Source organism: Hyla sarda, chromosome 2, assembly GCF_029499605.1.
Source record: "Hyla sarda isolate aHylSar1 chromosome 2, aHylSar1.hap1, whole genome shotgun sequence".
Taxonomy (NCBI): domain Eukaryota; kingdom Metazoa; phylum Chordata; class Amphibia; order Anura; family Hylidae; genus Hyla; species Hyla sarda.
In genome coordinates, this window is record NC_079190.1 from 341,785,219 (window position 1) to 341,811,542 (window position 26,324).

A 26,324-nucleotide genomic window follows, 5' to 3' on the forward strand; every position below is an offset into this window, starting at 1 on the left:
ATCTCAGCTTCAGTTAAAAGGTTAAACCGTATAGGTGGGAAAAATCTGAAAATCCTAATTGTTAGGGCTATACTTTCAGGGATCATTTCTAAAGTCTTTGAAGGGAGAAATGTGGCTGAAAGAGACCAAGCTCACCATCCACAATGATGAGATTTAGAGCTTTCTTCTGAGCATGAAAGCGGTTGACAACATTGCAGTTTAGCAATGGTTGTCTACTTTTGATGACTGTGTTCTTCTTTTTTTCAAAAGAAATAATAGAAGAAAGTTCTTTCAGAGTGGTGAGTGTAGTAAGTAACACCAAGTTATGTTAAATTAAAGTGTTAAACCATGTGTTTCAATTCTCTACAGTGTTACTTGCTCTGTCTTCTTTTTTTAATCTACAGTTAACCATATAATAAACTTAAGAAAGTTTTGTATTTTTGAGCCAAAGCTCAGGAGGCTGCTATAAAGTTTTTTTTAGTACAAAGGTATCAAAACTCAGGTAACATATGCCCTGAGTCCGGTTTTTTGATTGTAGGAAAGAGATGTTGTGGCATGACAAATATTTTATACTTTTTTTATGTTGAGATATTCTTTAGTAAGGCTGGGTTAACATCTGGAATAGTTGAACTCAGCCTAGATCTCGACGCAACTGATGACAACATGTACTCTATCATACTCATGTTTAAAGGATTTCATTGATTTCCATATAAACCTTCAACATACTTTGAAAAACTATTTTGTTTTTACTGACATTTGACACAACCTTTTTGTTTCACAACTCAAACTCGGAACTTTTGAAAAGGATCTCGGCTTCAGTTAAAAGGTTAAACAGTATAGGTGGGAAAAATCTGAAATTCCTAATTGTTAGGGCTATACTTTCAGAGATCATTTCTAAAGTCTTTGAAGGGAGAAATGTGGCTGAAAGTGTCCAAGCTCACTATCCACAATGATGAGATTTAGAGCTTTCTTCTGAGCATGAAAGCGGTTGACAACATTGCAGTTTTGCAATGGTTGTCTGTTTTTGATGACTGTGTTCTTCTTTTTTTCAAAAGAAGTAATAGAAGAAAGTTCTTTCAGAGTGGTGAGTGTAGTATGTAACACCAAGTTATGTTAAATTAAAGTGTTAAACCATGCATTTCAATTCTCTACAGTGTTACTTGCTTTATCTTCTTTTTTAATCTACAGTTAACCATATAATAAACTTAAGAAAGTTTTGTATTTTTGAGCTAAAGCTCACGAGGCTGCTATAAATTTTTTTTGTACAAAAGTATCAAAACTCAGGTAACATATGCCCTGTGTCCGGTTTTATGATTGTAGGAAAGAGATGTTGTGGCATGACAAATATTTTATACTTTTTTATGTTGAGATTTTCTTTAGTAAGGCTGGGTTAACATCTGGAATAGTTGAACTCAGCCTAGATCTCGACGCAACTGATGACAACATGTACTCTATCATACTCATGTTTGAAGGATTTCCATATAAACCTTCAACATACTTTGAAAAACTATTTTGTTTTTACTGACATTTGACACAACCTTTTTGTTTCACAACTCAAACTCGGAACTTTTGAAAATGATCTCAGCTTTAGTTAAAAGGTTAAACCGTATAGGTGTGAAAAATCTGAAAATCCTAATTGTTAGGGCTATACTTTCAGGGATCATTTCTAAAGTCTTTGAAGGGAGAAATGTGGCTGAAAGAGTCCAAGCTCACTATCCACAATGATGAGATTTAGAGCTTTCTTCTGAGCATGAAAGCGTTTGACAACATTGCATTTTTGCAATGGTTGTCTGCTTTTGATGACTGTGTTCTTCTTTTTTTCAAAAGAAGTAATAGAAGAAAGTTCTTTCAGAGTGGTGAGTGTAGTATGTAACACCAAGTTATGTTAAATTAAAGTGTTAAACCATTTGTTTCAATTCTCTACTGTGTTACTTGCTCTATCTTCTTATTTTAATCTACAGTTAACCATATAATAAACTTAAGAAAGTTTTGTATTTTTGAACCAAAGCTCAGGAGGCTGCTATAAAGTTTTTTTTAGTACAAAAGTGTCAAAACTCAGGTAACATATGCCCTGAGTCCGGTTTTTTGATTGTAGGAAAGAGATGTTGTGGCATGACAAATATTTTATACTTTTTTATGTTGAGATTTTCTTTAGTAAGGCTGGGTTAACATCTGGAATAGTTGAACTCAGCCTAGATCTCGACGCAACTGATGACAACATGTACTCTATCATACTCATGTTTAAAGGATTTCATTGATTTCCATATAAACCTTCAACATACTTTTAAAAACTATTTTGTTTTTACTGACATTTGACACAACCTTTTTGTTTCACAACTCAAACTCGGAACTTTTGAAAATTATCTCAGCTTCAGTTAAAAGGTTAAACCGTATAGGTGGGAAAAATCTGAAAATCCTAATTGTTAGGGCTATATTTTCAGGGATCATTTCTAAAGTCTTTGAAGGGAGAAATGTGGCTGAAAGAGTCCAAGCTCACTATCCACAATGATGAGATTTAGAGCTTTCTTCTGAGCATGAAAGCGTTTGACAACATTGCATTTTTGCAATGGTTGTCTGCTTTTGATGACTGTGTTCTTCTTTTTTTCAAAAGAAGTAATAGAAGAAAGTTCTTTCAGAGTGGTGAGTGTAGTATGTAACACCAAGTTATGTTAAATTAAAGTGTTAAACCATTTGTTTCAATTCTCTACTGTGTTACTTGCTCTATCTTCTTATTTTAATCTACAGTTAACCATATAATAAACTTAAGAAAGTTTTGTATTTTTGAACCAAAGCTCAGGAGGCTGCTATAAAGTTTTTTTTAGTACAAAAGTGTCAAAACTCAGGTAACATATGCCCTGAGTCCGGTTTTTTGATTGTAGGAAAGAGATGTTGTGGCATGACAAATATTTTATACTTTTTTATGTTGAGATTTTCTTTAGTAAGGCTGGGTTAACATCTGGAATAGTTGAACTCAGCCTAGATCTCGACGCAACTGATGACAACATGTACTCTATCATACTCATGTTTAAAGGATTTCCATATAAACCTTCACATCCTTTGAAAAACTATTTTGTTTTTACTGACATTTGACACAACCTTTTTGTTTCACAACTCAAACTCGGAACTTTAGAAAATGTTCTCAGCTTCAGTTAAAAGGTTAAACCGTATAGGTGGGAAAAATCTGAAAATCCTAATTGTTAGGGCTATATTTTCAGGGATCATTTCTAAAGTCTTTGAAGGAAGAAATGTGGCTGAAAGAGTCCAAGCTCACTATGCACAATGATGAGATTTAGAGCTTTCTTCTGAGCATGAAAGCGGTTGACAACATTGCAGTTTTACAATGGTTGGCTGCTTTTGATGACTGTGTTCTTCTTTTTTTCAAAAGAAGTAATAGAAGAAAGTTCTTTCAGAGTGGTGAGTGTAGTATGTAACACCAAGTTATGTTAAATTAAACTGTTAAACCATACATTTCAATTCTCTACAGTGTTACTTGCTTTATCTTCTTTTTTAATCTACAGTTAACCATATAATAAACTTAAGAAAGTTTTGTATTTTCGAGCCAAAGCTCACGAGGCTGCTATAAAGTTTTTTTTATTACAAAAGTATCAAAACTCAGGTAACATATGCCCTGAGTCCAATTTTTTGATTGTAGGAAAGAGATGTTGTGGCATGACAAATATTTTATACTTTTTTTATGTTGAGATTTTCTTTAGTAAGGCTGGGTTAACATCTGGAATAGTTGAACTCAGCCTAGATCTCGACGCAACTGATGACAACATGTACTCTATCATACTCATGTTTAAAGGATTTCCATATAAACCTTCAACATACTTTGAAAAACTATTTTGTTTTTACTGACATTTGACACAACCTTTTTGTTTCACAACTCAAACTCGGAACTTTTGAAAATGATCTCAGCTTCAGTTAAAAGGTTAAACCGTATAGGTGGGAAAAATCTGAAAATCCTAATTGTTAGGGCTATACTTTCAGGGATCATTTCTAAAGTCTTTGAAGGGAGAAATGTGGCTGAAAGAGTCCAAGCTCACTATCCACAATGATGAGATTTAGAGCTTTCTTCTGAGCATGAAAGCGGTTGACAACATTGCAGTTTTACAATGGTTGGCTGCTTTTGATGACTGTGTTCTTCTTTTTTTCAAAAGAAGTAATAGAAGAAAGTTCTTTCAGATTGGTGAGTGTAGTATGTAACACCAAGTTATGTTAAATTAAAGTGTTAAACCATGTGTTTCAATTCTCTACTGTGTTACTTGCTCTATCTTCTTATTTTAATCTACAGTTAACCATATAATAAACTTAAGAAAGTTTTGTATTTTTGAACCAAAGCTCAGGAGGCTGCTATAAAGTTTTTTTTAGTACAAAAGTGTCAAAACTCAGGTAACATATGCCCTGAGTCCGTTTTTTTGATTGTAGGAAAGAGATGTTGTGGCATGACAAATATTTTATACTTTTTTATGTTGAGATTTTCTTTAGTAAGGCTGGGTTAACATCTGGAATAGTTGAACTCAGCCTAGATCTCGACGCAACTGATGACAACATGTACTCTATCATACTCATGTTTAAAGGATTTCATTGATTTCCATATAAACCTTCAACATACTTTGAAAAACTATTTTGTTTTTACTGACATTTGACACAACCTTTTTGTTTCACAACTCAAACTCGGAACTTTTGAAAATTATCTCAGCTTCAGTTAAAAGGTTAAACCGTATAGGTGGGAAAAATCTGAAAATCCTAATTGTTAGGGCTATACTTTCAGGGATCATTTCTAAAGTCTTTGAAGGGAGAAATGTGGCTGAAAGAGACCAAGCTCACCATCCACAATGATGAGATTTAGAGCTTTCTTCTGAGCATGAAAGCGGTTGACAACATTGCAGTTTAGCAATGGTTGTCTACTTTTGATGACTGTGTTCTTCTTTTTTTCAAAAGAAATAATAGAAGAAAGTTCTTTCAGAGTGGTGAGTGTAGTAAGTAACACCAAGTTATGTTAAATTAAAGTGTTAAACCATGTGTTTCAATTCTCTACAGTGTTACTTGCTCTGTCTTCTTTTTTTAATCTACAGTTAACCATATAATAAACTTAAGAAAGTTTTGTATTTTTGAGCCAAAGCTCAGGAGGCTGCTATAAAGTTTTTTTTAGTACAAAGGTATCAAAACTCAGGTAACATATGCCCTGAGTCCGGTTTTTTGATTGTAGGAAAGAGATGTTGTGGCATGACAAATATTTTATACTTTTTTTATGTTGAGATATTCTTTAGTAAGGCTGGGTTAACATCTGGAATAGTTGAACTCAGCCTAGATCTCGACGCAACTGATGACAACATGTACTCTATCATACTCATGTTTAAAGGATTTCATTGATTTCCATATAAACCTTCAACATACTTTGAAAAACTATTTTGTTTTTACTGACATTTGACACAACCTTTTTGTTTCACAACTCAAACTCGGAACTTTTGAAAAGGATCTCGGCTTCAGTTAAAAGGTTAAACAGTATAGGTGGGAAAAATCTGAAATTCCTAATTGTTAGGGCTATACTTTCAGAGATCATTTCTAAAGTCTTTGAAGGGAGAAATGTGGCTGAAAGTGTCCAAGCTCACTATCCACAATGATGAGATTTAGAGCTTTCTTCTGAGCATGAAAGCGGTTGACAACATTGCAGTTTTGCAATGGTTGTCTGTTTTTGATGACTGTGTTCTTCTTTTTTTCAAAAGAAGTAATAGAAGAAAGTTCTTTCAGAGTGGTGAGTGTAGTATGTAACACCAAGTTATGTTAAATTAAAGTGTTAAACCATGCATTTCAATTCTCTACAGTGTTACTTGCTTTATCTTCTTTTTTAATCTACTGTTAACCATATAATAAACTTAAGAAAGTTTTGTATTTTTGAGCTAAAGCTCACGAGGCTGCTATAAATTTTTTTTGTACAAAAGTATCAAAACTCAGGTAACATATGCCCTGTGTCCGGTTTTATGATTGTAGGAAAGAGATGTTGTGGCATGACAAATATTTTATACTTTTTTATGTTGAGATTTTCTTTAGTAAGGCTGGGTTAACATCTGGAATAGTTGAACTCAGCCTAGATCTCGACGCAACTGATGACAACATGTACTCTATCATACTCATGTTTGAAGGATTTCCATATAAACCTTCAACATACTTTGAAAAACTATTTTGTTTTTACTGACATTTGACACAACCTTTTTGTTTCACAACTCAAACTCGGAACTTTTGAAAATGATCTCAGCTTTAGTTAAAAGGTTAAACCGTATAGGTGTGAAAAATCTGAAAATCCTAATTGTTAGGGCTATACTTTCAGGGATCATTTCTAAAGTCTTTGAAGGGAGAAATGTGGCTGAAAGAGTCCAAGCTCACTATCCACAATGATGAGATTTAGAGCTTTCTTCTGAGCATGAAAGCGTTTGACAACATTGCATTTTTGCAATGGTTGTCTGCTTTTGATGACTGTGTTCTTCTTTTTTTCAAAAGAAGTAATAGAAGAAAGTTCTTTCAGAGTGGTGAGTGTAGTATGTAACACCAAGTTATGTTAAATTAAAGTGTTAAACCATTTGTTTCAATTCTCTACTGTGTTACTTGCTCTATCTTCTTATTTTAATCTACAGTTAACCATATAATAAACTTAAGAAAGTTTTGTATTTTTGAACCAAAGCTCAGGAGGCTGCTATAAAGTTTTTTTTAGTACAAAAGTGTCAAAACTCAGGTAACATATGCCCTGAGTCCGGTTTTTTGATTGTAGGAAAGAGATGTTGTGGCATGACAAATATTTTATACTTTTTTATGTTGAGATTTTCTTTAGTAAGGCTGGGTTAACATCTGGAATAGTTGAACTCAGCCTAGATCTCGACGCAACTGATGACAACATGTACTCTATCATACTCATGTTTAAAGGATTTCCATATAAACCTTCACATCCTTTGAAAAACTATTTTGTTTTTACTGACATTTGACACAACCTTTTTGTTTCACAACTCAAACTCGGAACTTTAGAAAATGTTCTCAGCTTCAGTTAAAAGGTTAAACCGTATAGGTGGGAAAAATCTGAAAATCCTAATTGTTAGGGCTATATTTTCAGGGATCATTTCTAAAGTCTTTGAAGGAAGAAATGTGGCTGAAAGAGTCCAAGCTCACTATGCACAATGATGAGATTTAGAGCTTTTTTCTGAGCATGAAAGCGGTTGACAACATTGCAGTTTTACAATGGTTGGCTGCTTTTGATGACTGTGTTCTTCTTTTTTTCAAAAGAAGTAATAGAAGAAAGTTCTTTCAGAGTGGTGAGTGTAGTATGTAACACCAAGTTATGTTAAATTAAAGTGTTAAACCATACATTTCAATTCTCTACAGTGTTACTTGCTTTATCTTCTTTTTTAATCTACAGTTAACCATATAATAAACTTAAGAAAGTTTTGTATTTTCGAGCCAAAGCTCACGAGGCTGCTATAAAGTTTTTTTTATTACAAAAGTATCAAAACTCAGGTAACATATGCCCTGAGTCCAATTTTTTGATTGTAGGAAAGAGATGTTGTGGCATGACAAATATTTTATACTTTTTTTATGTTGAGATTTTCTTTAGTAAGGCTGGGTTAACATCTGGAATAGTTGAACTCAGCCTAGATCTCGACGCAACTGATGACAACATGTACTCTATCATACTCATGTTTAAAGGATTTCCATATAAACCTTCAACATACTTTGAAAAACTATTTTGTTTTTACTGACATTTGACACAACCTTTTTGTTTCACAACTCAAACTCGGAACTTTTGAAAATGATCTCAGCTTCAGTTAAAAGGTTAAACCGTATAGGTGGGAAAAATCTGAAAATCCTAATTGTTAGGGCTATACTTTCAGAGATCATTTCTAAAGTCTTTGAAGGGAGAAATGTGGCTGAAAGAGTCCAAGCTCACTATCCACAATGATGAGATTTAGAGCTTTCTTCTGAGCATGAAAGCGGTTGACAACATTGCAGTTTTACAATGGTTGGCTGCTTTTGATGACTGTGTTCTTCTTTTTTTTAAAAGAAGTAATAGAAGAAAGTTCTTTCAGATTGGTGAGTGTAGTATGTAACACCAAGTTATGTTAAATTAAAGTGTTAAACCATGCATTTCAATTCTCTACAGTGTTACTTGCTTTATCTTCTTTTTTAATCTACAGTTAACCATATAATAAACTTAAGAAAGTTTTGTATTTTCGAGCCAAAGCTCACAAGGCTGCTATAAAGTTTTTTTTATTACAAAAGTATCAAAACTCAGGTAACATATGCCCTGAGTTCGGTTTTTTGATTGTAGGAAAGAGATGTTGTGGCATGACAAACATTTTATACTTTTTTATGTTGAGATTTTCTTTAGTAAGGCTGGATTAACATCTGGAATAGTTGAACTCAGCCTAGATCTCGACGCAACTGATGACAACATGTACTCTATCATACTCATGTTTAAAGGATTTCATTGATTTCCATATAAACCTTCAACATACTTTGAAAAACTATTTTGTTTTTACTGACATTTGACACAACCTTTTTGTTTCACAACTCCAACTCGGAACTTTTGAAAATGATCTCAGCTTCAGTTAAACCGTACAGGTGGGAAAAATCTGAAAATCCTAATTGTTAAGGCTATACTTTCAGGGATCATTTCTAAAGTCTTTGAAGGGAGAAATGTGGCTGAAAGAGTCCAAGCTCACTATCCACAATGATGAGATTTAGAGCTTTCTTCTGAGCATGAAAGCGGTTGACAACATTGCAGTTTTGCAATGGTTGTCTGCTTTTGATGACTGTGTTCTTCTTTTTTTCAAAAGAAGTAATAGAAGAAAGTTCTTTCAGAGTGGTGAGTGTAGTATGTAACACCAAGTTATGTTAAATTAAAGTGTTAAACCATGCATTTCAATTCTCTACAGTGTTCCTTGCTTATCTTCTTTTTTAATCTACAGTTAACCATATAATAAACTTAAGAAAGTTTTGTATTTTTGAGCTAAAGCTCACGAGGCTGCTATAAATTTTTTTAGTACAAAAGTATCAAAACTCAGGTAACATATGCTCTGAGTCCGGTTTTATGATTGTAGGAAAGAGATGTTGTGGCATGACAAATATTTTATACTTTTTTATGTTGAGATTTTCTTTAGTAAGGCTGGGTTAACATCTGGAATAGTTGAACTCAGCCTAGATCTCGACGCAACTGATGACAACATGTACTCTATCATACTCATGTTTAAAGGATTTCATTGATTTCCATATAAACCTTCAACATACTTTTAAAAACTATTTTGTTTTTACTGACATTTGACACAACCTTTTTGTTTCACAACTCAAACTCGGAACTTTTGAAAATTATCTCAGCTTCAGTTAAAAGGTTAAACCGTATAGGTGGGAAAAATCTGAAAATCCTAATTGTTAGGGCTATACTTTCAGGGATCATTTCTAAAGTCTTTGAAGGGAGAAATGTGGCTGAAGGAGTCCAAGCTCACTATCCACAATGATGAGATTTAGAGCTTTCTTCTGAGCATGAAAGCGGTTGACAACATTGCAGTTTTGCAATGGTTGTCTGCTTTTGATGACTGTGTTCTTCTTTTTTTCAAAAGAAGTAATAGAAGAAAGTTCTTTCAGAGTGGAGAGTGTAGTATGTAACACCAAGTTATGTTAAATTATAGTGTTAAACCATGTGTTTCAATTCTCTACAGTGTTACTTGCTCTCTCTTCTTTTTTTAATCTACAGTTAACCATATAATAAACTTAAGAAAGTTTTGTATTTTTGAGCCAAAGCTCACGAGGCTGCTATAAAGTTTTTTTTATTACAAAAGTATCAAAACTCAGGTAACATATGCCCTGAGTCCGGTTTTAAGATTGTAGGAAAGAGATGTTGTGGCATGACAAATATTTTATACTTTTTTATGTTGAGATTTTCTTTAGTAAGGCTGGGTTAACATCTGGAATAGTTGAACTCAGCCTAGATCTCGACGCAACTGATGACAACATGTACTCTATCATACTCATGTTTGAAGGATTTCCATATAAACCTTCAACATACTTTGAAAAACTATTTTGTTTTTACTCACATTTGACACAACCTTTTTGTTTCACAACTCAAACTCGGAACTTTTGAAAATGATCTCAGTTTCAGTTAAAAGGTTAAACCGTATAGGTGTGAAAAATCTGAAAATCCTAATTGTTAGGGCTATACTTTCAGGGATCATTTCTAAAGTCTTTGAAGGGAGAAATGTGGCTGAAAGAGTCCAAGCACACTATCCACAATGATGAGATTTAGAGCTTTCTTCTGAGCATGAAAGCGGTTGAAAACATTGCATATTTGCAATGGTAGTCTGCTTTTGATGACTGTGTTCTTCTTTATTTCTAATGAAGAAATAGAAGAAAGTTCTTTCAGAGTGGTGAGTGTAGTATGTAACACCAAGTTATGTTAAATTAAAGTGTTATACCATGCATTTCAATTCTCTACGGTGTTACTTGCTTTATCTTCTTTTTTCATCTACAGTTAACCATATAATAAACTTAAGAAAGTTTTGTATTTTTGAGCTTAAGCTCACGAGGCTGCTATAAATTTTTTTAGTACAAAAGTATCAAAACTCAGGTAACATATGCCCTGAGTCCGGTTTTATGATTGTAGGAAAGAGATGTTGTGGCATGACAAAAATTTTAATTTTTTTTTATGTTGAGATTTTCTTTAGTAAGGCTGCGTTAACATCTGGAATAGTTGAACTCAGCCTAGATCTCGACGCAACTGATGACAACATGTACTCTATCCTACTCATGTTTAAAGGATTTCATTGATTTCCATATAAACCTTCAACATACTTTGAAAAACTATTTTGTTTTTACTGACATTTGACACAACCTTTTTGTTTCACAACTCAAACTCGGAACTTTAGAAAATGATCTCAGCTTCAGTTAAAAGGTTAAAACGTATAGGTGGGAAAAATCTGAAAATCCTAATTGTTAGGGCTATACTTTCAGGGATCATTTCTAAAGTCTTTGAAGGGAGAAATGTGGCTGAAAAAGTCCAAGCTCACTATCCACAATGATGAGATTTAGAGCTTTCTTCTGAGCATGAAAGTGGTTGACAACATTGCAGTTTAGCAATGGTTGTCTGCTTTTGATGACTGTGTTCTTATTTTTTTCAAAAGAAGCAATAGAAGAAAGTTCTTTCAGAGTGGTGAGTGTAGTATGTAACACCAAGTTATGTTAAATTAAAGTGTTAAACCATGCATTTCAATTCTCTACAGTGTTACTTGCTCTATCTTCTTTTTTTAATCTACAGTTAACCATATAATAAACTTAAGAAAGTTTTGTATTTTTGAGCCAAAGCTCACGAGGCTGCTATAAAGTTTTTTTCATTACAAAAGTATCAAAACTCAGGTAACATATTCCCTGAGTCCGGTTTTATGATTGTAGGAAAGAGATGTTGTGGCATGACAAATATTTTATACTTTTTTTATGTTGAGATTTTCTTTAGTAAGGCTGCGTTAACATCTGGAATAGTTGAACTCAGCCTAGATCTCGACGCAACTGATGACAACATGTACTCTATCATACTCATGTTTAAAGGATTTCATTGATTTCCATATAAACCTTCAACATACTTTGAAAAACTATTTTGTTTTTACTGACATTTGACACAACCTTTTTGTTTCACAACTCAAACTCGGAACTTTTGAAAATGATCTCAGCTTCAGTTAAACCGTATAGGTGGGAAAAATCTGAAAATCCTAATTGTTAAGGCTATACTTTCAGGGATCATTTCTAAAGTCTTTGAAGGGAGAAATGTGGCTGAAAGAGTCCAAGCTCACTATCCACAATGATGAGATTTAGAGCTTTCTTCTGAGCATGAAAGCGGTTGACAACATTGCAGTTTTGCAATGGTTGTCTGCTTTTGATGACTGTGTTCTTCTTTTTTTCAAAAGAAGTAATAGAAGAAAGTTCTTTCAGAGTGGTGAGTGTAGTATGTAACACCAAGTTATGTTAAATTAAAGTGTTAAACCATGCATTTCAATTCTCTACAGTGTTCCTTGCTTTATCTTCTTTTTTAATCTACAGTTAACCATATAATAAACTTAAGAAAGTTTTGTATTTTTGAGCTAAAGCTCACGAGGCTGCTATAAATTTTTTTAGTACAAAAGTATCAAAACTCAGGTAACATATGCTCTGAGTCCGGTTTTATGATTGTAGGAAAGAGATGTTGTGGCATGACAAATATTTTATACTTTTTTATGTTGAGATTTTCTTTAGTAAGGCTGGGTTAACATCTGGAATAGTTGAACTCAGCCTAGATCTCGACGCAACTGATGACAACATGTACTCTATCATACTCATGTTTAAAGGATTTCCATATAAACCTTCAACATACTTTGAAAAACTATTTTGTTTTTACTGACATTTGACACAACCTTTTTGTTTCACAACTCAAACTCGGAACTTTTGAAAATGATCTCAGCTTCAGTTAAAAGGTTAAACCGTATAGGTGGGAAAAATCTGAAAATCCTAATTGTTAGGGCTATTCTTTCAGGGATCATTTCTAAAGTCTTTGAAGGGAGAAATGTGGCTGAAAGAGTCCAAGCTCACTATCCACAATGATGAGATTTAGAGCTTTCTTCTGAGCATGAAAGCGGTTGACAACATTGCAGTGTTGCAATGGTTGTCTGCTTTTGATGACTGTGTTCTGCTTTTTTTCAAAAGAAGTAATAGAAGAAAGTTCTTTCAGAGTGTAGTATGTAACACCAAGTTATGTTAAATTATAGTGTTAAACCATGTGTTTCAATTCTCTACAGTGTTACTTGCTCTCTCTTCTTTTTTTAATCTACAGTTAACCATATAATAAACTTAAGAAAGTTTTGTATTTTCGAGCCAAAGCTCACGAGGCTGCTATAAAGTTTTTTTTATTACAAAAGTATCAAAACTCAGGTAACATATGCCCTGAGTCCGGTTTTAAGATTGTAGGAAAGAGATGTTGTGGCATGACAAATATTTTATACTTTTTTATGTTGAGATTTTCTTTAGTAAGGCTGGGTTAACATCTGGAATAGTTGAACTCAGCCTAGATCTCGACGCAACTGATGACAACATGTACTCTATCATACTCATGTTTAAAGGATTTCCATATAAACCTTCACATACTTTGAAAAACTATTTTGTTTTTACTGACATTTGACACAACCTTTTTGTTTCACATCTCAAACTCGGAACTTTAGAAAATGTTCTCAGCTTCAGTTAAAAGGTTAAACCGTATAGGTGGGAAAAATCTGAAAATCCTAATTGTTAGGGCTATACTTTCAGGGATCATTTCTAAAGTCTTTGAAGGGAGAAATGTGGCTGAAAGAGTCCAAGCTCACTATCCACAATGATGAGATTTAGAGCTTTCTTCTGAGCATGAAAGCGGTTGACAACATTGCAGTTTTACAATGGTTGGCTGCTTTTGATGACTGTGTTCATCTTTTTTTCAAAAGAAGTAATAGACGAAAGTTCTTTCAGAGTGGTGAGTGTAGTATGTAACACCAAGTTATGTTAAATTAAAGTGTTAAACCATGCATTTCAATTCTCTACAGTGTTACTTGCTTTATCTTCTTTTTTAATCTACAGTTAACCATATAATAAACTTAAGAAAGTTTTGTATTTTTGAGCCAAAGCTCAGGAGGCTGCTATAAAGTTTTTTTTAGTACAAAGGTATCAAAACTCAGGTAACATATGCCCTGAGTCCGGTTTTTTGATTGTAGGAAAGAGATGTTGTGGCATGACAAATATTTTATACTTTTTTTATGTTGAGATTTTCTTTAGTAAGGCTGGGTTAACATCTGGAATAGTTGAACTCAGCCTAGATCTCGACGCAACTGATGACAACATGTACTCTATCATACTCATGTTTAAAGGATTTCCATATAAACCTTCAACATACTTTGAAAAACTATTTTGTTTTTACTGACATTTGACACAACCTTTTTGTTTCACAACTCAAACTCGGAACTTTTGAAAATGATCTCAGCTTCAGTTAAAAGGTTAAACCGTATAGGTGGGAAAAATCTGAAAATCCTAATTGTTAGGGCTATACTTTCTGTGATCATTTCTAAAGTCTTTGAAGGGAGAAATGTGGCTGAAAGAGTCCAAGCTCACTATCCACAATGATGAGATTTAGAGCTTTCTTCTGAGCATGAAAGCGGTTGACAACATTGCAGTTTTGCAATGGTTGTCTGCTTTTGATGACTGTGTTCGTCTTTTTTTCAAAAGAAGTAATAGAAGAAAGTTCTTTCAGAGTGGTGAGTGTAGTATGTAACACCAAGTTATGTTAAATTATAGTGTTAAACCATGTGTTTCAATTCTCTACTGTGTTACTTGCTCTCTCTTCTTTTTTTAATCTACAGTTAACCATATAATAAACTTAAGAAAGTTTTGTATTTTCGAGCCAAAGCTCACGAGGCTGCTATAAAGTTTTTTTTATTACAAAAGTATCAAAACTCAGGTAACATATGCCCTGAGTCCGGTTTTAAGATTGTAGGCAAGAGATGTTGTGGCATGACAAATATTTTATACTTTTTTATGTTGAGATTTTCTTTAGTAAGGCTGGGTTAACATCTGGAATAGTTGAACTCAGCCTAGATCTCGACGTAACTGATGACAACATGTACTCTATCATACTCATGTTTAAAGGATTTCCATATAAACCTTCACATACTTTGAAAAACTATTTTGTTTTTACTGACATTTGACACAACCTTTTTGTTTCACAACTCAAACTCGGAACTTTTGAAAATTATCTCAGCTTCAGTTAAAAGGTTAAACCGTATAGGTGGGAAAAATCTGAAAATCCTAATTGTTAGGGCTATACTTTCAGGGATCATTTCTAAAGTCTTTGAAGGGAGAAATGTGGCTGAAAGAGTCCAAGCTCACCATCCACAATGATGAGATTTAGAGCTTTCTTCTGAGCATGAAAGCGGTTGACAACATTGCAGTTTAGCAATGGTTGTCTGCTTTTGATGACTGTGTTCTTCTTTTTTTCAAAAGAAATAATAGAAGAAAGTTCTTTCAGAGTGGAGAGTGTAGTATGTAACTCCTAGTTATGTTAAATTAAAGTGTTAAACCATGTGTTTCAATTCTCTACTGTGTTATTTGCTCTATCTTCTTTTTTTAATCTACAGTTAACCATATAATAAACTTAAGAAAGTTTTGTATTTTTGAGCCAAAGCTCAGGAGGCTGCTATAAAGTTTTTTTTAGTACAAAGGTATCAAAACTCAGGTAACATATGCCCTGAGTCCGGTTTTTTGATTGTAGGAAAGAGATGTTGTGGCATGACAAATATTTTATACTTTTTTTATGTTGAGATTTTCTTTAGTAAGGCTGGATTAACATCTGGAATAGTTGAACTCAGCCTAGATCTCGACGCAACTGATGACAACATGTACTCTATCATACTCATGTTTAAAGGATTTCATTGATTTCCATATAAACCTTCAACATACTTTGAAAAACTATTTTGTTTTTACTGACATTTGACACAACCTTTTTGTTTCACAACTCCAACTCGGAACTTTTGAAAATGATCTCAGCTTCAGTTAAGAGGTTAACCGTATAGGTGGGAAAAATCTGAAAATCCTAATTGTTAGGGCTATACTTTCAGGGATCATTTCTAAAGTCTTTGAAGGGAGAAATGTGGCTGAAAGAGTCCAAGCTCACTATCCACAATGATGAGATTTAGAGCTTTCTTCTGAGCATGAAAGCGGTTGACAACATTGCAGTTTTGCAATGGTTGTCTGCTTTTGATGACTGTGTTCTTCTTTTTTTCAAAAGAAGTAATAGAAGAAAGTTCTTTCAGAGTGGTGAGTGTAGTATGTAACACCAAGTTATGTTAAATTAAAGAGTTAAACCATGCATTTCAATTCTCTACAGTGTTACTTGCTCTATCTTCTTTTTTAATCTACAGTTAACCATATAATAAACTTAAGAAAGTTTTGTATTTTTGAGCCAAAGCTCACGAGGCTGCTATAAAGTTTTTTTCATTACAAAAGTATCAAAACTCAGGTAACATATGCCCTGAGTCCGGTTTTATGATTGTAGGAAAGAGATGTTGTGGCATGACAAATATTTTATACGTTTTTTATGTTGAGATTTTCTTTAGTAAGGCTGGGTTAACATCTGGAATAGTTGAACTCAGCCTAGATCTCGACGCAACTGATGACAACATGTACTCTATCATACTCATGTTTAAAGGATTTCCATATAAACCTTCACATACTTTGAAAAACTATTTTGTTTTTACTGACATTTGACACAACCTTTTTGTTTCACAACTCAAACTCGGAACTTTTGAAAATTATCTCAGCTTCAGTTAAAAGGTTAAACCGTATAGGTGGGAAAAATCTGAAAATCCTAATTGTTAGGGCTATACTTTCAGGGATCATTTCTAAAGTCTTTGAAGGGAGAAATGTGGCTGAAAGAGTCCAAGCTCACTATCCACAATGATGAGATTTAGAGCTTTCTTCTGAGCATGAAAGCGGTTGACAATATTGCAGTTTTGCAATGGTTGTCTGCTTTTGATGACTGTGTTCTTCTTTTATTCAAAAGAAGTAATAGAAGAAAGTTCTTTCAGAGTGGTGAGTGTAGTATGTAACACCAAGTTATGTTAAATTAAAGTGTTATACCATGCATTTCAATTCTCTACAGTGTTACTTGCTTTATCTTCTTTTTTCATCTACAGTTAACCATATAATAAACTTAAGAAAGTTTTGTATTTTTGAGCTTAAGCTCACGAGGCTGCTATAAATTTTTTTAGTACAAAAGTATCAAAACTCAGGTAACATATGCCCTGAGTCCGGTTTTTTGATTGTAGGAAAGAGATGTTGTGGCATGACAAATATTTTATACTTTTTTTATGTTGAGATTTTCTTTAGTAAGGCTGGATTAACATCTGGAATAGTTGAACTCAGCCTAGATCTCGACGCAACTGATGACAACATGTACTCTATCATACTCATGTTAAAAGGATTTCATTGATTTCCATATAAACCTTCAACATACTTTGAAAAACTATTTTGTTTTTACTGACATTTGACACAACCTTTTTGTTTCACAACTCAAACTCGGAACTTTAGAAAATGATCTCAGCTTCAGTTAAAAGGTTAAAAGGTATAGGTGGGAAAAATCTGAAAATGCTAATTGTTAGGGCTATACTTTCAGGGATCATTTCTAAAGTCTTTGAAGGGAGAAATGTGGCTGAAAGAGTCCAAGCTCACTATCCACAATGATGAGATTTAGAGCTTTCTTCTGAGCATGAAAGAGGTTGACAATATTGCAGTTTAGCAATGGTTGTCTGCTTTTGATGACTGTGTTCTTATTTTTTTCAAAAGAAGTAATAGAAGAAAGTTCTTTCAGAGTGGTGAGTGTAGTATGTAACACCAAGTTATGTTAAATTAAAGTGTTAAACCATGCATTTCAATTCTCTACAGTGTTATTTGCTCTATCTTCTTTTTTAATCTACAGTTAACCATATAATAAACTTAAGAAAGTTTTGTATTTTTGAGCCAAAGCTCATGAGGCTGCTATAAAGTTTTTTTCATTACAAAAGTATCAAAACTCAGGTAACATATGCCCTGAGTCCGGTTTTATGATTGTAGGAATGAGATGTTGTGGCATGACAAATATTTTATACTTTTTTTATGTTGAGATTTTCTTTAGTAAGGCTGGGTTAACATCTGGAATAGTTGAACTCAGCCTAGATCTCGACGCAACTGATGACAACATGTACTCTATCATACTCATGTTTGAAGGATTTCCATATAAACCTTCAACATACTTTGAAAAACTATTTTGTTTTTACTCACATTTGACACAACCTTTTTGTTTCACAACTCAAACTCGGAACTTTTGAAAATGATCTCAGTTTCAGTTAAAAGGTTAAACCGTATAGGTGTGAAAAATCTGAAAATCCTAATTGTTAGGGCTATACTTTCAGGGATCATTTCTAAAGTCTTTGAAGGGAGAAATGTGGCTGAAAGAGTCCAAGCACACTATCCACAATGATGAGATTTAGAGCTTTCTTCTGAGCTTGAAAGCGGTTGAAAACATTGCATATTTGCAATGGTAGTCTGCTTTTGATGACTGTGTTCTTTATTTCTAATGAAGAAATAGAAGAAAGTTCTTTCAGAGTGGTGAGTGTAGTATGTAACACCAAGTTATGTTAAATTAAAGTGTTATACCATGCATTTCAATTCTCTACGGTGTTACTTGCTTTATCTTCTTTTTTCATCTACAGTTAACCATATAATAAACTTAAGAAAGTTTTGTATTTTTGAGCTTAAGCTCACGAGGCTGCTATAAATTTTTTTAGTACAAAAGTATCAAAACTCAGGTAACATATGCCCTGAGTCCGGTTTTATGATTGTAGGAAAGAGATGTTGTGGCATGACAAAAATTTTAATTTTTTTTTATGTTGAGATTTTCTTTAGTAAGGCTGCGTTAACATCTGGAATAGTTGAACTCAGCCTAGATCTCGAAGCAACTGATGACAACATGTACTCTATCCTACTCATGTTTAAAGGATTTCATTGATTTCCATATAAACCTTCAACATACTTTGAAAAACTATTTTGTTTTTACTGACATTTGACACAATCTTTTTGTTTCACAACTCAAACTCGGAACTTTAGAAAATGATCTCAGCTTCAGTTAAAAGGTTAAAAGGTATAGGTGGGAAAAATCTGAAAATCCTAATTGTTAGGGCTATACTTTCAGGGATCATTTCTAAAGTCTTTGAAGGGAGAAATGTGGCTGAAAGAGTCCAAGCTCACTATCCACAATGATGAGATTTAGAGCTTTCTTCTGAGCATGAAAGTGGTTGACAACATTGCAGTTTAGCAATGGTTGTCTGCTTTTGATGACTGTGTTCTTATTTTTTTCAAAAGAAGCAATAGAAGAAAGTTCTTTCAGAGTGGTGAGTGTAGTATGTAATACCAAGTTATGTTAAATTAAAGTGTTAAACCATGCATTTCAATTCTCTACAGTGTTACTTGCTCTATCTTCTTTTTTTAATCTACAGTTAACCATATAATAAACTTAAGAAAGTTTTGTATTTTTGAGCCAAAGCTCACGAGGCTGCTATAAAGTTTTTTTCATTACAAAAGTATCAAAACTCAGGTAACATATTCCCTGAGTCCGGTTTTATGATTGTAGGAAAGAGATATTGTGGCATGACAAATATTTTATACTTTTTTTATGTTGAGATTTTCTTTAGTAAGGCTGCGTTAACATCTGGAATAGTTGAACTCAGCCTAGATCTCGACGCAACTGATGACAACATGTACTCTATCATACTCATGTTTAAAGGATTTAATTGATTTCCATATAAACCTTCAACATACTTTGAAAAACTATTTTGTTTTTACTGACATTTGACACAACCTTTTTGTTTCACAACTCAAACTCGGAACTTTTGAAAATGATCTCAGCTTCAGTTAAACCGTATAGGTGGGAAAAATCTGAAAATCCTAATTGTTAAGGCTATACTTTCAGGGATCATTTCTAAAGTCTTTGAAGGGAGAAATGTGGCTGAAAGAGTCCAAGCTCACTATCCACAATGATGAGATTTAGAGCTTTCTTCTGAGCATGAAAGCGGTTGACAACATTGCAGTTTTGCAATGGTTGTCTGCTTTTGATGACTGTGTTCTTCTTTTTTTCAAAAGAAGTATTAGAAGAAAGTTCTTTCAGAGTGGTGAGTGTAGTATGTAACACCAAGTTATGTTAAATTAAAGTGTTAAACCATGCATTTCAATTCTCTACAGTGTTCCTTGCTTTATCTTCTTTTTTAATCTACAGTTAACCATATAATAAACTTAAGAAAGTTTTGTATTTTCGAGCCAAAGCTCACGAGGCTGCTATAAAGTTTTTTTTATTACAAAAGTATCAAAACTCAGGTAACATATGCCCTGAGTCCGGTTTTAAGATTGTAGGAAAGAGATGTTGTGGCATGACAAATATTTTATACTTTTTTATGTTGAGATTTTCTTTAGTAAGGCTGGGTTAACATCTGGAATAGTTGAACTCAGCCTAGATCTCAACGCAACTGATGACAACATGTACTCTATCATACTCATGTTTAAAGGATTTCCATATAAACCTTCACATACTTTGAAAAACTATTTTGTTTTTACTGACATTTGACACAACCTTTTTGTTTCACAACTCAAACTCGGAACTTTTGAAAATGATCTCAGCTTCAGTTAAAAGGTTAAACCGTATAGGTGGGAAAAATCTGAAAATCCTAATTGTTAGGGCTATACTTTCAGGGATCATTTCTAAAGTCTTTGAAGGGAGAAATGTGGCTGAAAGAGTCCAAGCTCACTATCCACAATGATGAGATTTAGAGCTTTCTTCTGAGCATGAAAGCGGTTGACAACATTGCAGTTTTACAATGGTTGGCTGCTTTTGATGACTGTGTTCTTTTTTTCAAAAGAAGTAATAGAAGAAAGTTCTTTCAGAGTGGTAAGTGTAGTATGTAACACCAAGTTATGTTAAATTAAAGTGTTAAACCATGCTTTTCAATTCTCTACAGTGTTACTTGCTTTATCTTCTTTTTTAATCTACAGTTAACCATATAATAAACTTAAGAAAGTTTTGTATTTTTGAGCCAAAGCTCAGGAGGCTGCTATAAAGTTTTTTTTAGTACAAAGGTATCAAAACTCAGGTAACATATGCCCTGAGTCCGGTTTTTTGATTGTAGGAAAGAGATGTTGTGGCATGACAAATATTTTATACTTTTTTTATGTTGAGATTTTCTTTAGTAAGGCTGGGTTAACATCTGGAATAGTTGAACTCAGCCTAGATCTCGACGCAACTGATGACAACATGTACTCTATCATACTCATGTTTAAAGGATTTCCATATAAACCTTCAACATACTTTGAAAAACTATTTTGTTTTTACTGACATTTGACACAACCTTTTTGTTTCACAACTCAATCTCGGAACTTTTGAAAATGATCTCAGCTTCAGTTAAAAGGTTAAACCGTATAGGTGGGAAAAATCTGAAAATCCTAATTGTTAGGGCTATACTTTCTGTGATCATTTCTAAAGTCTTTGAAGAGAGAAATGTGGCTGAAAGAGTCCAAGCTCACTATCCACAATGATGAGATTTAGAGCTTTCTTCTGAGCATGAAAGCGGTTGACAACATTGCAGTTTTACAATGGTTGGCTGCTTTTGATGACTGTGTTCTTTTTTTCAAAAGAAGTAATAGAAGAAAGTTCTTTCAGAGTGGTGAGTGTAGTATGTAACACCAAGTTATGTTAAATTAAAGTGTTAAACCATGCTTTTCAATTCTCTACAGTGTTACTTGCTTTATCTTCTTTTTTAATCTACAGTTAACCATATAATAAACTTAAGAAAGTTTTGTATTTTTGAGCCAAAGCTCAGGAGGCTGCTATAAAGTTTTTTTTAGTACAAAGGTATCAAAACTCAGGTAACATATGCCCTGAGTCCGGTTTTTTGATTGTAGGAAAGAGATGTTGTGGCATGACAAATATTTTATACTTTTTTTATGTTGAGATTTTCTTTAGTAAGGCTGGGTTAACATCTGGAATAGTTGAACTCAGCCTAGATCTCGACGCAACTGATGACAACATGTACTCTATCATACTCATGTTTAAAGGATTTCCATATAAACCTTCAACATACTTTGAAAAACTATTTTGTTTTTACTGACATTTGACACAACCTTTTTGTTTCACAACTCCAACTCGGAACTTTTGAAAATGATCTCAGCTTCAGTTAAGAGGTTAACCGTATAGGTGGGAAAAATCTGAAAATCCTAATTGTTAGGGCTATACTTTCAGGGATCATTTCTAAAGTCTTTGAAGGGAGAAATGTGGCTGAAAGAGTCCAAGCTCACTATCCACAATGATGAGATTTAGAGCTTTCTTCTGAGCATGAAAGCGGTTGACAACATTGCAGTTTTGCAATGGTTGTCTGCTTTTGATGACTGTGTTCTTCTTTTTTTCAAAAGAAGTAATAGAAGAAAGTTCTTTCAGAGTGGTGAGTGTAGTATGTAACACCAAGTTATGTTAAATTAAAGAGTTAAACCATGCATTTCAATTCTCTACAGTGTTACTTGCTCTATCTTCTTTTTTAATCTACAGTTAACCATATAATAAACTTAAGAAAGTTTTGTATTTTTGAGCCAAAGCTCACGAGGCTGCTATAAAGTTTTTTTCATTACAAAAGTATCAAAACTCAGGTAACATATGCCCTGAGTCCGGTTTTATGATTGTAGGAAAGAGATGTTGTGGCATGACAAATATTTTATACGTTTTTTATGTTGAGATTTTCTTTAGTAAGGCTGGGTTAACATCTGGAATAGTTGAACTCAGCCTAGATCTCGACGCAACTGATGACAACATGTACTCTATCATACTCATGTTTAAAGGATTTCCATATAAACCTTCACATACTTTGAAAAACTATTTTGTTTTTACTGACATTTGACACAACCTTTTTGTTTCACAACTCAAACTCGGAACTTTTGAAAATTATCTCAGCTTCAGTTAAAAGGTTAAACCGTATAGGTGGGAAAAATCTGAAAATCCTAATTGTTAGGGCTATACTTTCAGGGATCATTTCTAAAGTCTTTGAAGGGAGAAATGTGGCTGAAAGAGTCCAAGCTCACCATCCACAATGATGAGATTTAGAGCTTTCTTCTTAGCATGAAAGCGGTTGACAACATTGCAGTTTAGCAATGGTTGTCTGCTTTTGATGACTGTGTTCTTCTTTTTTTCAAAAGAAATAATAGAAGAAAGTTCTTTCAGAGTGGTGAGTGTAGTATGTAACACCAAGTTATGTTAAATTAAAGTGTTAAACCATGTGTTTCAATTCTCTACTGTGTTATTTGCTCTATCTTCTTTTTTTAATCTACAGTTAACCATATAATAAACTTAAGAAAGTTTTGTATTTTTGAGCCAAAGCTCAGGTGGCTGCTATAAAGTTTTTTTTAGTACAAAGGTATCAAAACTCAGGTAACATATGCCCTGAGTCCGGTTTTTTGATTGTAGGAAAGAGATGTTGTGGCATGACAAATATTTTATACTTTTTTTATGTTGAGATTTTCTTTAGTAAGGCTGGATTAACATCTGGAATAGTTGAACTCAGCCTAGATCTCAACGCAACTGATGACAACATGTACTCTATCATACTCATGTTTAAAGGATTTCATTGATTTCCATATAAACCTTCAACATACTTTGAAAAACTATTTTGTTTTTACTGACATTTGACACAACCTTTTTGTTTCACAACTCAAACTCGGAACTTTTGAAAATTATCTCAGCTTCAGTTAAAAGGTTAAACCGTATAGGTGGGAAAAATCTGAAAATCCTAATTGTTAGGGCTATACTTTCAGGGATCATTTCTAAAGTCTTTGAAGGGAGAAATGTGGCTGAAAGAGTCCAAGCTCACTATCCACAATGATGAGATTTAGAGCTTTCTTCTGAGCATGAAAGCGGTTGACAATATTGCAGTTTTGCAATGGTTGTCTGCTTTTGATGACTGTGTTCTTCATTTATTCAAAAGAAGTAATAGAAGAAAGTTCTTTCAGAGTGGTGAGTGTAGTATGTAACACCAAGTTATGTTAAATTAAAGTGTTATACCATGCATTTCAATTCTCTACAGTGTTACTTGCTTTATCTTCTTTTTTCATCTACAGTTAACCATATAATAAACTTAAGAAAGTTTTGTATTTTTGAGCTTAAGCTCACGAGGCTGCTATAAATTTTTTTAGTACAAAAGTATCAAAACTCAGGTAACATATGCCCTGAGTCCGGTTTTTTGATTGTAGGAAAGAGATGTTGTGGCATGACAAATATTTTATACTTTTTTTATGTTGAGATTTTCTTTAGTAAGGCTGCGTTAACATCTGGAATAGTTGAACTCAGCCTAGATCTCGACGCAACTGATGACAACATGTACTCTATCATACTCATGTTTAAAGGATTTCATTGATTTCCATATAAACCTTCAACATACTTTGAAAAACTATTTTGTTTTTACTGACATTTGACACAACCTTTTTGTTTCACAACTCAAACTCGGAACTTTTGAAAATGATCTCAGCTTCAGTTAAACCGTATAGGTGGGAAAAATCTGAAAATCCTAATTGTTAAGGCTATACTTTCAGGGATCATTTCTAAAGTCTTTGAAGGGAGAAATGTGGCTGAAAGAGTCCAAGCTCACTATCCACAATGATGAGATTTAGAGCTTTCTTCTGAGCATGAAAGCGGTTGACAACATTGCAGTTTTGCAATGGTTGTCTGCTTTTGATGACTGTGTTCTTCTTTTTTTCAAAAGAAGTAATAGAAGAAAGTTCTTTCAGAGTGGTGAGTGTAGTATGTAACACCAAGTTATGTTAAATTATAGTGTTAAACCATGTGTTTCAATTCTCTACAGTGTTACTTGCTCTCTCTTCTTTTTTTAATCTACAGTTAACCATATAATAAACTTAAGAAAGTTTTGTATTTTCGAGCCAAAGCTCACGAGGCTGCTATAAAGTTTTTTTTATTACAAAAGTATCAAAACTCAGGTAACATATGCCCTGAGTCCGGTTTTAAGATTGTAGGAAAGAGATGTTGTGGCATGACAAATATTTTATACTTTTTTATGTTGAGATTTTCTTTAGTAAGGCTGGGTTAACATCTGGAATAGTTGAACTCAGCCTAGATCTCAACGCAACTGATGACAACATGTACTCTATCATACTCATGTTTAAAGGATTTCCATATAAACCTTCACATACTTTGAAAAACTATTTTGTTTTTACTGACATTTGACACAACCTTTTTGTTTCACATCTCAAACTCGGAACTTTAGAAAATGTTCTCAGCTTCAGTTAAAAGGTTAAACCGTATAGGTGGGAAAAATCTGAAAATCCTAATTGTTAGGGCTATACTTTCAGGGATCATTTCTAAAGTCTTTGAAGGGAGAAATGTGGCTGAAAGAGTCCAAGCTCACTATCCACAATGATGAGATTTAGAGCTTTCTTCTGAGCATGAAAGCGGTTGACAACATTGCAGTTTTACAATGGTTGGCTGCTTTTGATGACTGTGTTCTTCTTTTTTTCAAAAGAAGTAATAGACGAAAGTTCTTTCAGAGTGGTGAGTGTAGTATGTAACACCAAGTTATGTTAAATAAAAGTGTTAAACCATGCATTTCAATTCTCTACAGTGTTACTTGCTTTATCTTCTTTTTTAATCTACAGTTAACCATATAATAAACTTAAGAAAGTTTTGTATTTTCAAGCCAAAGCTCACGAGGCTGCTATAAAGTTTTTTTTATTACAAAAGTATCAAAACTCAGGTAACATATGCCCTGAGTTCGGTTTTTTGATTGTAGGAAAGAGATGTTGTGGCATGACGAATATTTTATACTTTTTTTATGTTGAGATTTTCTTTAGTAAGGCTGGGTTAACATCTGGAATAGTTGAACTCAGCCTAGATCTCGACGCAACTGATGACAACATGTACTCTATCATACTCATGTTTAAAGGATTTCCATATAAACCTTCAACATACTTTGAAAAACTATTTTGTTTTTACTGACATTTGACACAACCTTTTTGTTTCACAACTCAAACTCGGAACTTTTGAAAATTATCTCAGCTTCAGTTAAAAGGTTAAACCGTATAGGTGGGAAAAATCTGAAAATCCTAATTGTTAGGGCTGTACTTTCAGGGATCATTTCTAAAGTCTTTGAAGGGAGAAATGTGGCTGAAAGAGTCCAAGCTCACTATCCACAATGATGAGATTTAGAGCTTTCTTCTGAGCATGAAAGCGGTTGACAACATTGCAGTTTTGCAATGGTTGTCTGCTTTTGATGACTGTGTTCTTCTTTTTTTCAAAAGAAGTAATAGAAGAAAGTTCTTTCAGAGTGGTGAGTGTAGTATGTAACACCAAGTTATGTTAAATTAAAGAGTTAAACCATGCATTTCAATTCTCTACAGTGTTACTTGCTCTATCTTCTTTTTTAATCTACAGTTAACCATATAATAAACTTAAGAAAGTTTTGTATTTTTGAGCCAAAGCTCACGAGGCTGCTATAAAGTTTTTTTCATTACAAAAGTATCAAAACTCAGGTAACATATGCCCTGAGTCCGGTTTTATGATTGTAGGAAAGAGATGTTGTGGCATGACAAATATTTTATACGTTTTTTATGTTGAGATTTTCTTTAGTAAGGCTGGGTTAACATCTGGAATAGTTGAACTCAGCCTAGATCTCGACGCAACTGATGACAACATGTACTCTATCATACTCATGTTTAAAGGATTTCCATATAAACCTTCACATACTTTG

The 26,324-nt window shown here is 33.5% G+C and overlaps 34 non-coding genes across 34 annotated transcripts; all 34 read left to right on the forward strand.

Annotated features, from left to right (window-relative positions):
• Positions 1 to 63: 63 nt before the first annotated feature.
• On the forward strand, positions 64 to 280 carry LOC130358924 (small nucleolar RNA U3). The gene has a single exon (XR_008889715.1). It is a non-coding gene; the product is annotated as a small nucleolar RNA U3 (small nucleolar RNA).
• A 568-nt stretch (positions 281 to 848) lies between these two features.
• On the forward strand, positions 849 to 1,065 carry LOC130358922 (small nucleolar RNA U3). Its single transcript, XR_008889713.1, has one exon. It is a non-coding gene; the product is annotated as a small nucleolar RNA U3 (small nucleolar RNA).
• A 555-nt stretch (positions 1,066 to 1,620) lies between these two features.
• Positions 1,621 to 1,837, forward strand: LOC130358903 (small nucleolar RNA U3). The gene has a single exon (XR_008889696.1). It is a non-coding gene; the product is annotated as a small nucleolar RNA U3 (small nucleolar RNA).
• A 567-nt stretch (positions 1,838 to 2,404) lies between these two features.
• On the forward strand, positions 2,405 to 2,621 carry LOC130359182 (small nucleolar RNA U3). Its single transcript, XR_008889944.1, has one exon. It is a non-coding gene; the product is annotated as a small nucleolar RNA U3 (small nucleolar RNA).
• A 557-nt stretch (positions 2,622 to 3,178) lies between these two features.
• On the forward strand, positions 3,179 to 3,395 carry LOC130359363 (small nucleolar RNA U3). Its single transcript, XR_008890104.1, has one exon. It is a non-coding gene; the product is annotated as a small nucleolar RNA U3 (small nucleolar RNA).
• A 558-nt stretch (positions 3,396 to 3,953) lies between these two features.
• Positions 3,954 to 4,170, forward strand: LOC130359279 (small nucleolar RNA U3). Its single transcript, XR_008890030.1, has one exon. It is a non-coding gene; the product is annotated as a small nucleolar RNA U3 (small nucleolar RNA).
• A 567-nt stretch (positions 4,171 to 4,737) lies between these two features.
• Positions 4,738 to 4,954, forward strand: LOC130358925 (small nucleolar RNA U3). The gene has a single exon (XR_008889716.1). It is a non-coding gene; the product is annotated as a small nucleolar RNA U3 (small nucleolar RNA).
• A 568-nt stretch (positions 4,955 to 5,522) lies between these two features.
• Positions 5,523 to 5,739, forward strand: LOC130358923 (small nucleolar RNA U3). Its single transcript, XR_008889714.1, has one exon. It is a non-coding gene; the product is annotated as a small nucleolar RNA U3 (small nucleolar RNA).
• Positions 5,740 to 6,294: 555 nt separating this feature from the next.
• On the forward strand, positions 6,295 to 6,511 carry LOC130358904 (small nucleolar RNA U3). Its single transcript, XR_008889697.1, has one exon. It is a non-coding gene; the product is annotated as a small nucleolar RNA U3 (small nucleolar RNA).
• A 557-nt stretch (positions 6,512 to 7,068) lies between these two features.
• Positions 7,069 to 7,285, forward strand: LOC130359366 (small nucleolar RNA U3). The gene has a single exon (XR_008890106.1). It is a non-coding gene; the product is annotated as a small nucleolar RNA U3 (small nucleolar RNA).
• A 558-nt stretch (positions 7,286 to 7,843) lies between these two features.
• On the forward strand, positions 7,844 to 8,060 carry LOC130359307 (small nucleolar RNA U3). Its single transcript, XR_008890057.1, has one exon. It is a non-coding gene; the product is annotated as a small nucleolar RNA U3 (small nucleolar RNA).
• Positions 8,061 to 8,618: 558 nt separating this feature from the next.
• LOC130360066 (small nucleolar RNA U3) lies at positions 8,619 to 8,835 on the forward strand. The gene has a single exon (XR_008890548.1). It is a non-coding gene; the product is annotated as a small nucleolar RNA U3 (small nucleolar RNA).
• Positions 8,836 to 9,398: 563 nt separating this feature from the next.
• LOC130360076 (small nucleolar RNA U3) lies at positions 9,399 to 9,615 on the forward strand. Its single transcript, XR_008890558.1, has one exon. It is a non-coding gene; the product is annotated as a small nucleolar RNA U3 (small nucleolar RNA).
• A 558-nt stretch (positions 9,616 to 10,173) lies between these two features.
• LOC130359220 (small nucleolar RNA U3) lies at positions 10,174 to 10,390 on the forward strand. Its single transcript, XR_008889977.1, has one exon. It is a non-coding gene; the product is annotated as a small nucleolar RNA U3 (small nucleolar RNA).
• Positions 10,391 to 10,955: 565 nt separating this feature from the next.
• Positions 10,956 to 11,172, forward strand: LOC130358955 (small nucleolar RNA U3). Its single transcript, XR_008889741.1, has one exon. It is a non-coding gene; the product is annotated as a small nucleolar RNA U3 (small nucleolar RNA).
• A 560-nt stretch (positions 11,173 to 11,732) lies between these two features.
• On the forward strand, positions 11,733 to 11,949 carry LOC130360067 (small nucleolar RNA U3). Its single transcript, XR_008890549.1, has one exon. It is a non-coding gene; the product is annotated as a small nucleolar RNA U3 (small nucleolar RNA).
• A 555-nt stretch (positions 11,950 to 12,504) lies between these two features.
• On the forward strand, positions 12,505 to 12,721 carry LOC130359320 (small nucleolar RNA U3). The gene has a single exon (XR_008890069.1). It is a non-coding gene; the product is annotated as a small nucleolar RNA U3 (small nucleolar RNA).
• Positions 12,722 to 13,271: 550 nt separating this feature from the next.
• Positions 13,272 to 13,488, forward strand: LOC130359323 (small nucleolar RNA U3). The gene has a single exon (XR_008890070.1). It is a non-coding gene; the product is annotated as a small nucleolar RNA U3 (small nucleolar RNA).
• A 558-nt stretch (positions 13,489 to 14,046) lies between these two features.
• LOC130359291 (small nucleolar RNA U3) lies at positions 14,047 to 14,263 on the forward strand. Its single transcript, XR_008890041.1, has one exon. It is a non-coding gene; the product is annotated as a small nucleolar RNA U3 (small nucleolar RNA).
• Positions 14,264 to 14,820: 557 nt separating this feature from the next.
• LOC130360141 (small nucleolar RNA U3) lies at positions 14,821 to 15,037 on the forward strand. Its single transcript, XR_008890616.1, has one exon. It is a non-coding gene; the product is annotated as a small nucleolar RNA U3 (small nucleolar RNA).
• A 567-nt stretch (positions 15,038 to 15,604) lies between these two features.
• LOC130360101 (small nucleolar RNA U3) lies at positions 15,605 to 15,821 on the forward strand. Its single transcript, XR_008890581.1, has one exon. It is a non-coding gene; the product is annotated as a small nucleolar RNA U3 (small nucleolar RNA).
• Positions 15,822 to 16,378: 557 nt separating this feature from the next.
• LOC130360143 (small nucleolar RNA U3) lies at positions 16,379 to 16,595 on the forward strand. Its single transcript, XR_008890618.1, has one exon. It is a non-coding gene; the product is annotated as a small nucleolar RNA U3 (small nucleolar RNA).
• Positions 16,596 to 17,160: 565 nt separating this feature from the next.
• On the forward strand, positions 17,161 to 17,377 carry LOC130358973 (small nucleolar RNA U3). Its single transcript, XR_008889757.1, has one exon. It is a non-coding gene; the product is annotated as a small nucleolar RNA U3 (small nucleolar RNA).
• Positions 17,378 to 17,935: 558 nt separating this feature from the next.
• Positions 17,936 to 18,149, forward strand: LOC130359290 (small nucleolar RNA U3). The gene has a single exon (XR_008890040.1). It is a non-coding gene; the product is annotated as a small nucleolar RNA U3 (small nucleolar RNA).
• A 565-nt stretch (positions 18,150 to 18,714) lies between these two features.
• LOC130358935 (small nucleolar RNA U3) lies at positions 18,715 to 18,931 on the forward strand. Its single transcript, XR_008889724.1, has one exon. It is a non-coding gene; the product is annotated as a small nucleolar RNA U3 (small nucleolar RNA).
• Positions 18,932 to 19,491: 560 nt separating this feature from the next.
• LOC130360146 (small nucleolar RNA U3) lies at positions 19,492 to 19,708 on the forward strand. Its single transcript, XR_008890621.1, has one exon. It is a non-coding gene; the product is annotated as a small nucleolar RNA U3 (small nucleolar RNA).
• A 556-nt stretch (positions 19,709 to 20,264) lies between these two features.
• LOC130359239 (small nucleolar RNA U3) lies at positions 20,265 to 20,478 on the forward strand. Its single transcript, XR_008889994.1, has one exon. It is a non-coding gene; the product is annotated as a small nucleolar RNA U3 (small nucleolar RNA).
• A 558-nt stretch (positions 20,479 to 21,036) lies between these two features.
• LOC130359347 (small nucleolar RNA U3) lies at positions 21,037 to 21,250 on the forward strand. The gene has a single exon (XR_008890092.1). It is a non-coding gene; the product is annotated as a small nucleolar RNA U3 (small nucleolar RNA).
• A 557-nt stretch (positions 21,251 to 21,807) lies between these two features.
• LOC130360102 (small nucleolar RNA U3) lies at positions 21,808 to 22,024 on the forward strand. Its single transcript, XR_008890582.1, has one exon. It is a non-coding gene; the product is annotated as a small nucleolar RNA U3 (small nucleolar RNA).
• A 557-nt stretch (positions 22,025 to 22,581) lies between these two features.
• On the forward strand, positions 22,582 to 22,798 carry LOC130359022 (small nucleolar RNA U3). The gene has a single exon (XR_008889801.1). It is a non-coding gene; the product is annotated as a small nucleolar RNA U3 (small nucleolar RNA).
• A 568-nt stretch (positions 22,799 to 23,366) lies between these two features.
• LOC130358962 (small nucleolar RNA U3) lies at positions 23,367 to 23,583 on the forward strand. Its single transcript, XR_008889748.1, has one exon. It is a non-coding gene; the product is annotated as a small nucleolar RNA U3 (small nucleolar RNA).
• A 557-nt stretch (positions 23,584 to 24,140) lies between these two features.
• Positions 24,141 to 24,357, forward strand: LOC130360068 (small nucleolar RNA U3). Its single transcript, XR_008890550.1, has one exon. It is a non-coding gene; the product is annotated as a small nucleolar RNA U3 (small nucleolar RNA).
• Positions 24,358 to 24,914: 557 nt separating this feature from the next.
• On the forward strand, positions 24,915 to 25,131 carry LOC130359264 (small nucleolar RNA U3). Its single transcript, XR_008890016.1, has one exon. It is a non-coding gene; the product is annotated as a small nucleolar RNA U3 (small nucleolar RNA).
• A 558-nt stretch (positions 25,132 to 25,689) lies between these two features.
• LOC130360154 (small nucleolar RNA U3) lies at positions 25,690 to 25,906 on the forward strand. The gene has a single exon (XR_008890628.1). It is a non-coding gene; the product is annotated as a small nucleolar RNA U3 (small nucleolar RNA).
• The last annotated feature ends 418 nt before the right edge of the window (positions 25,907 to 26,324 follow it).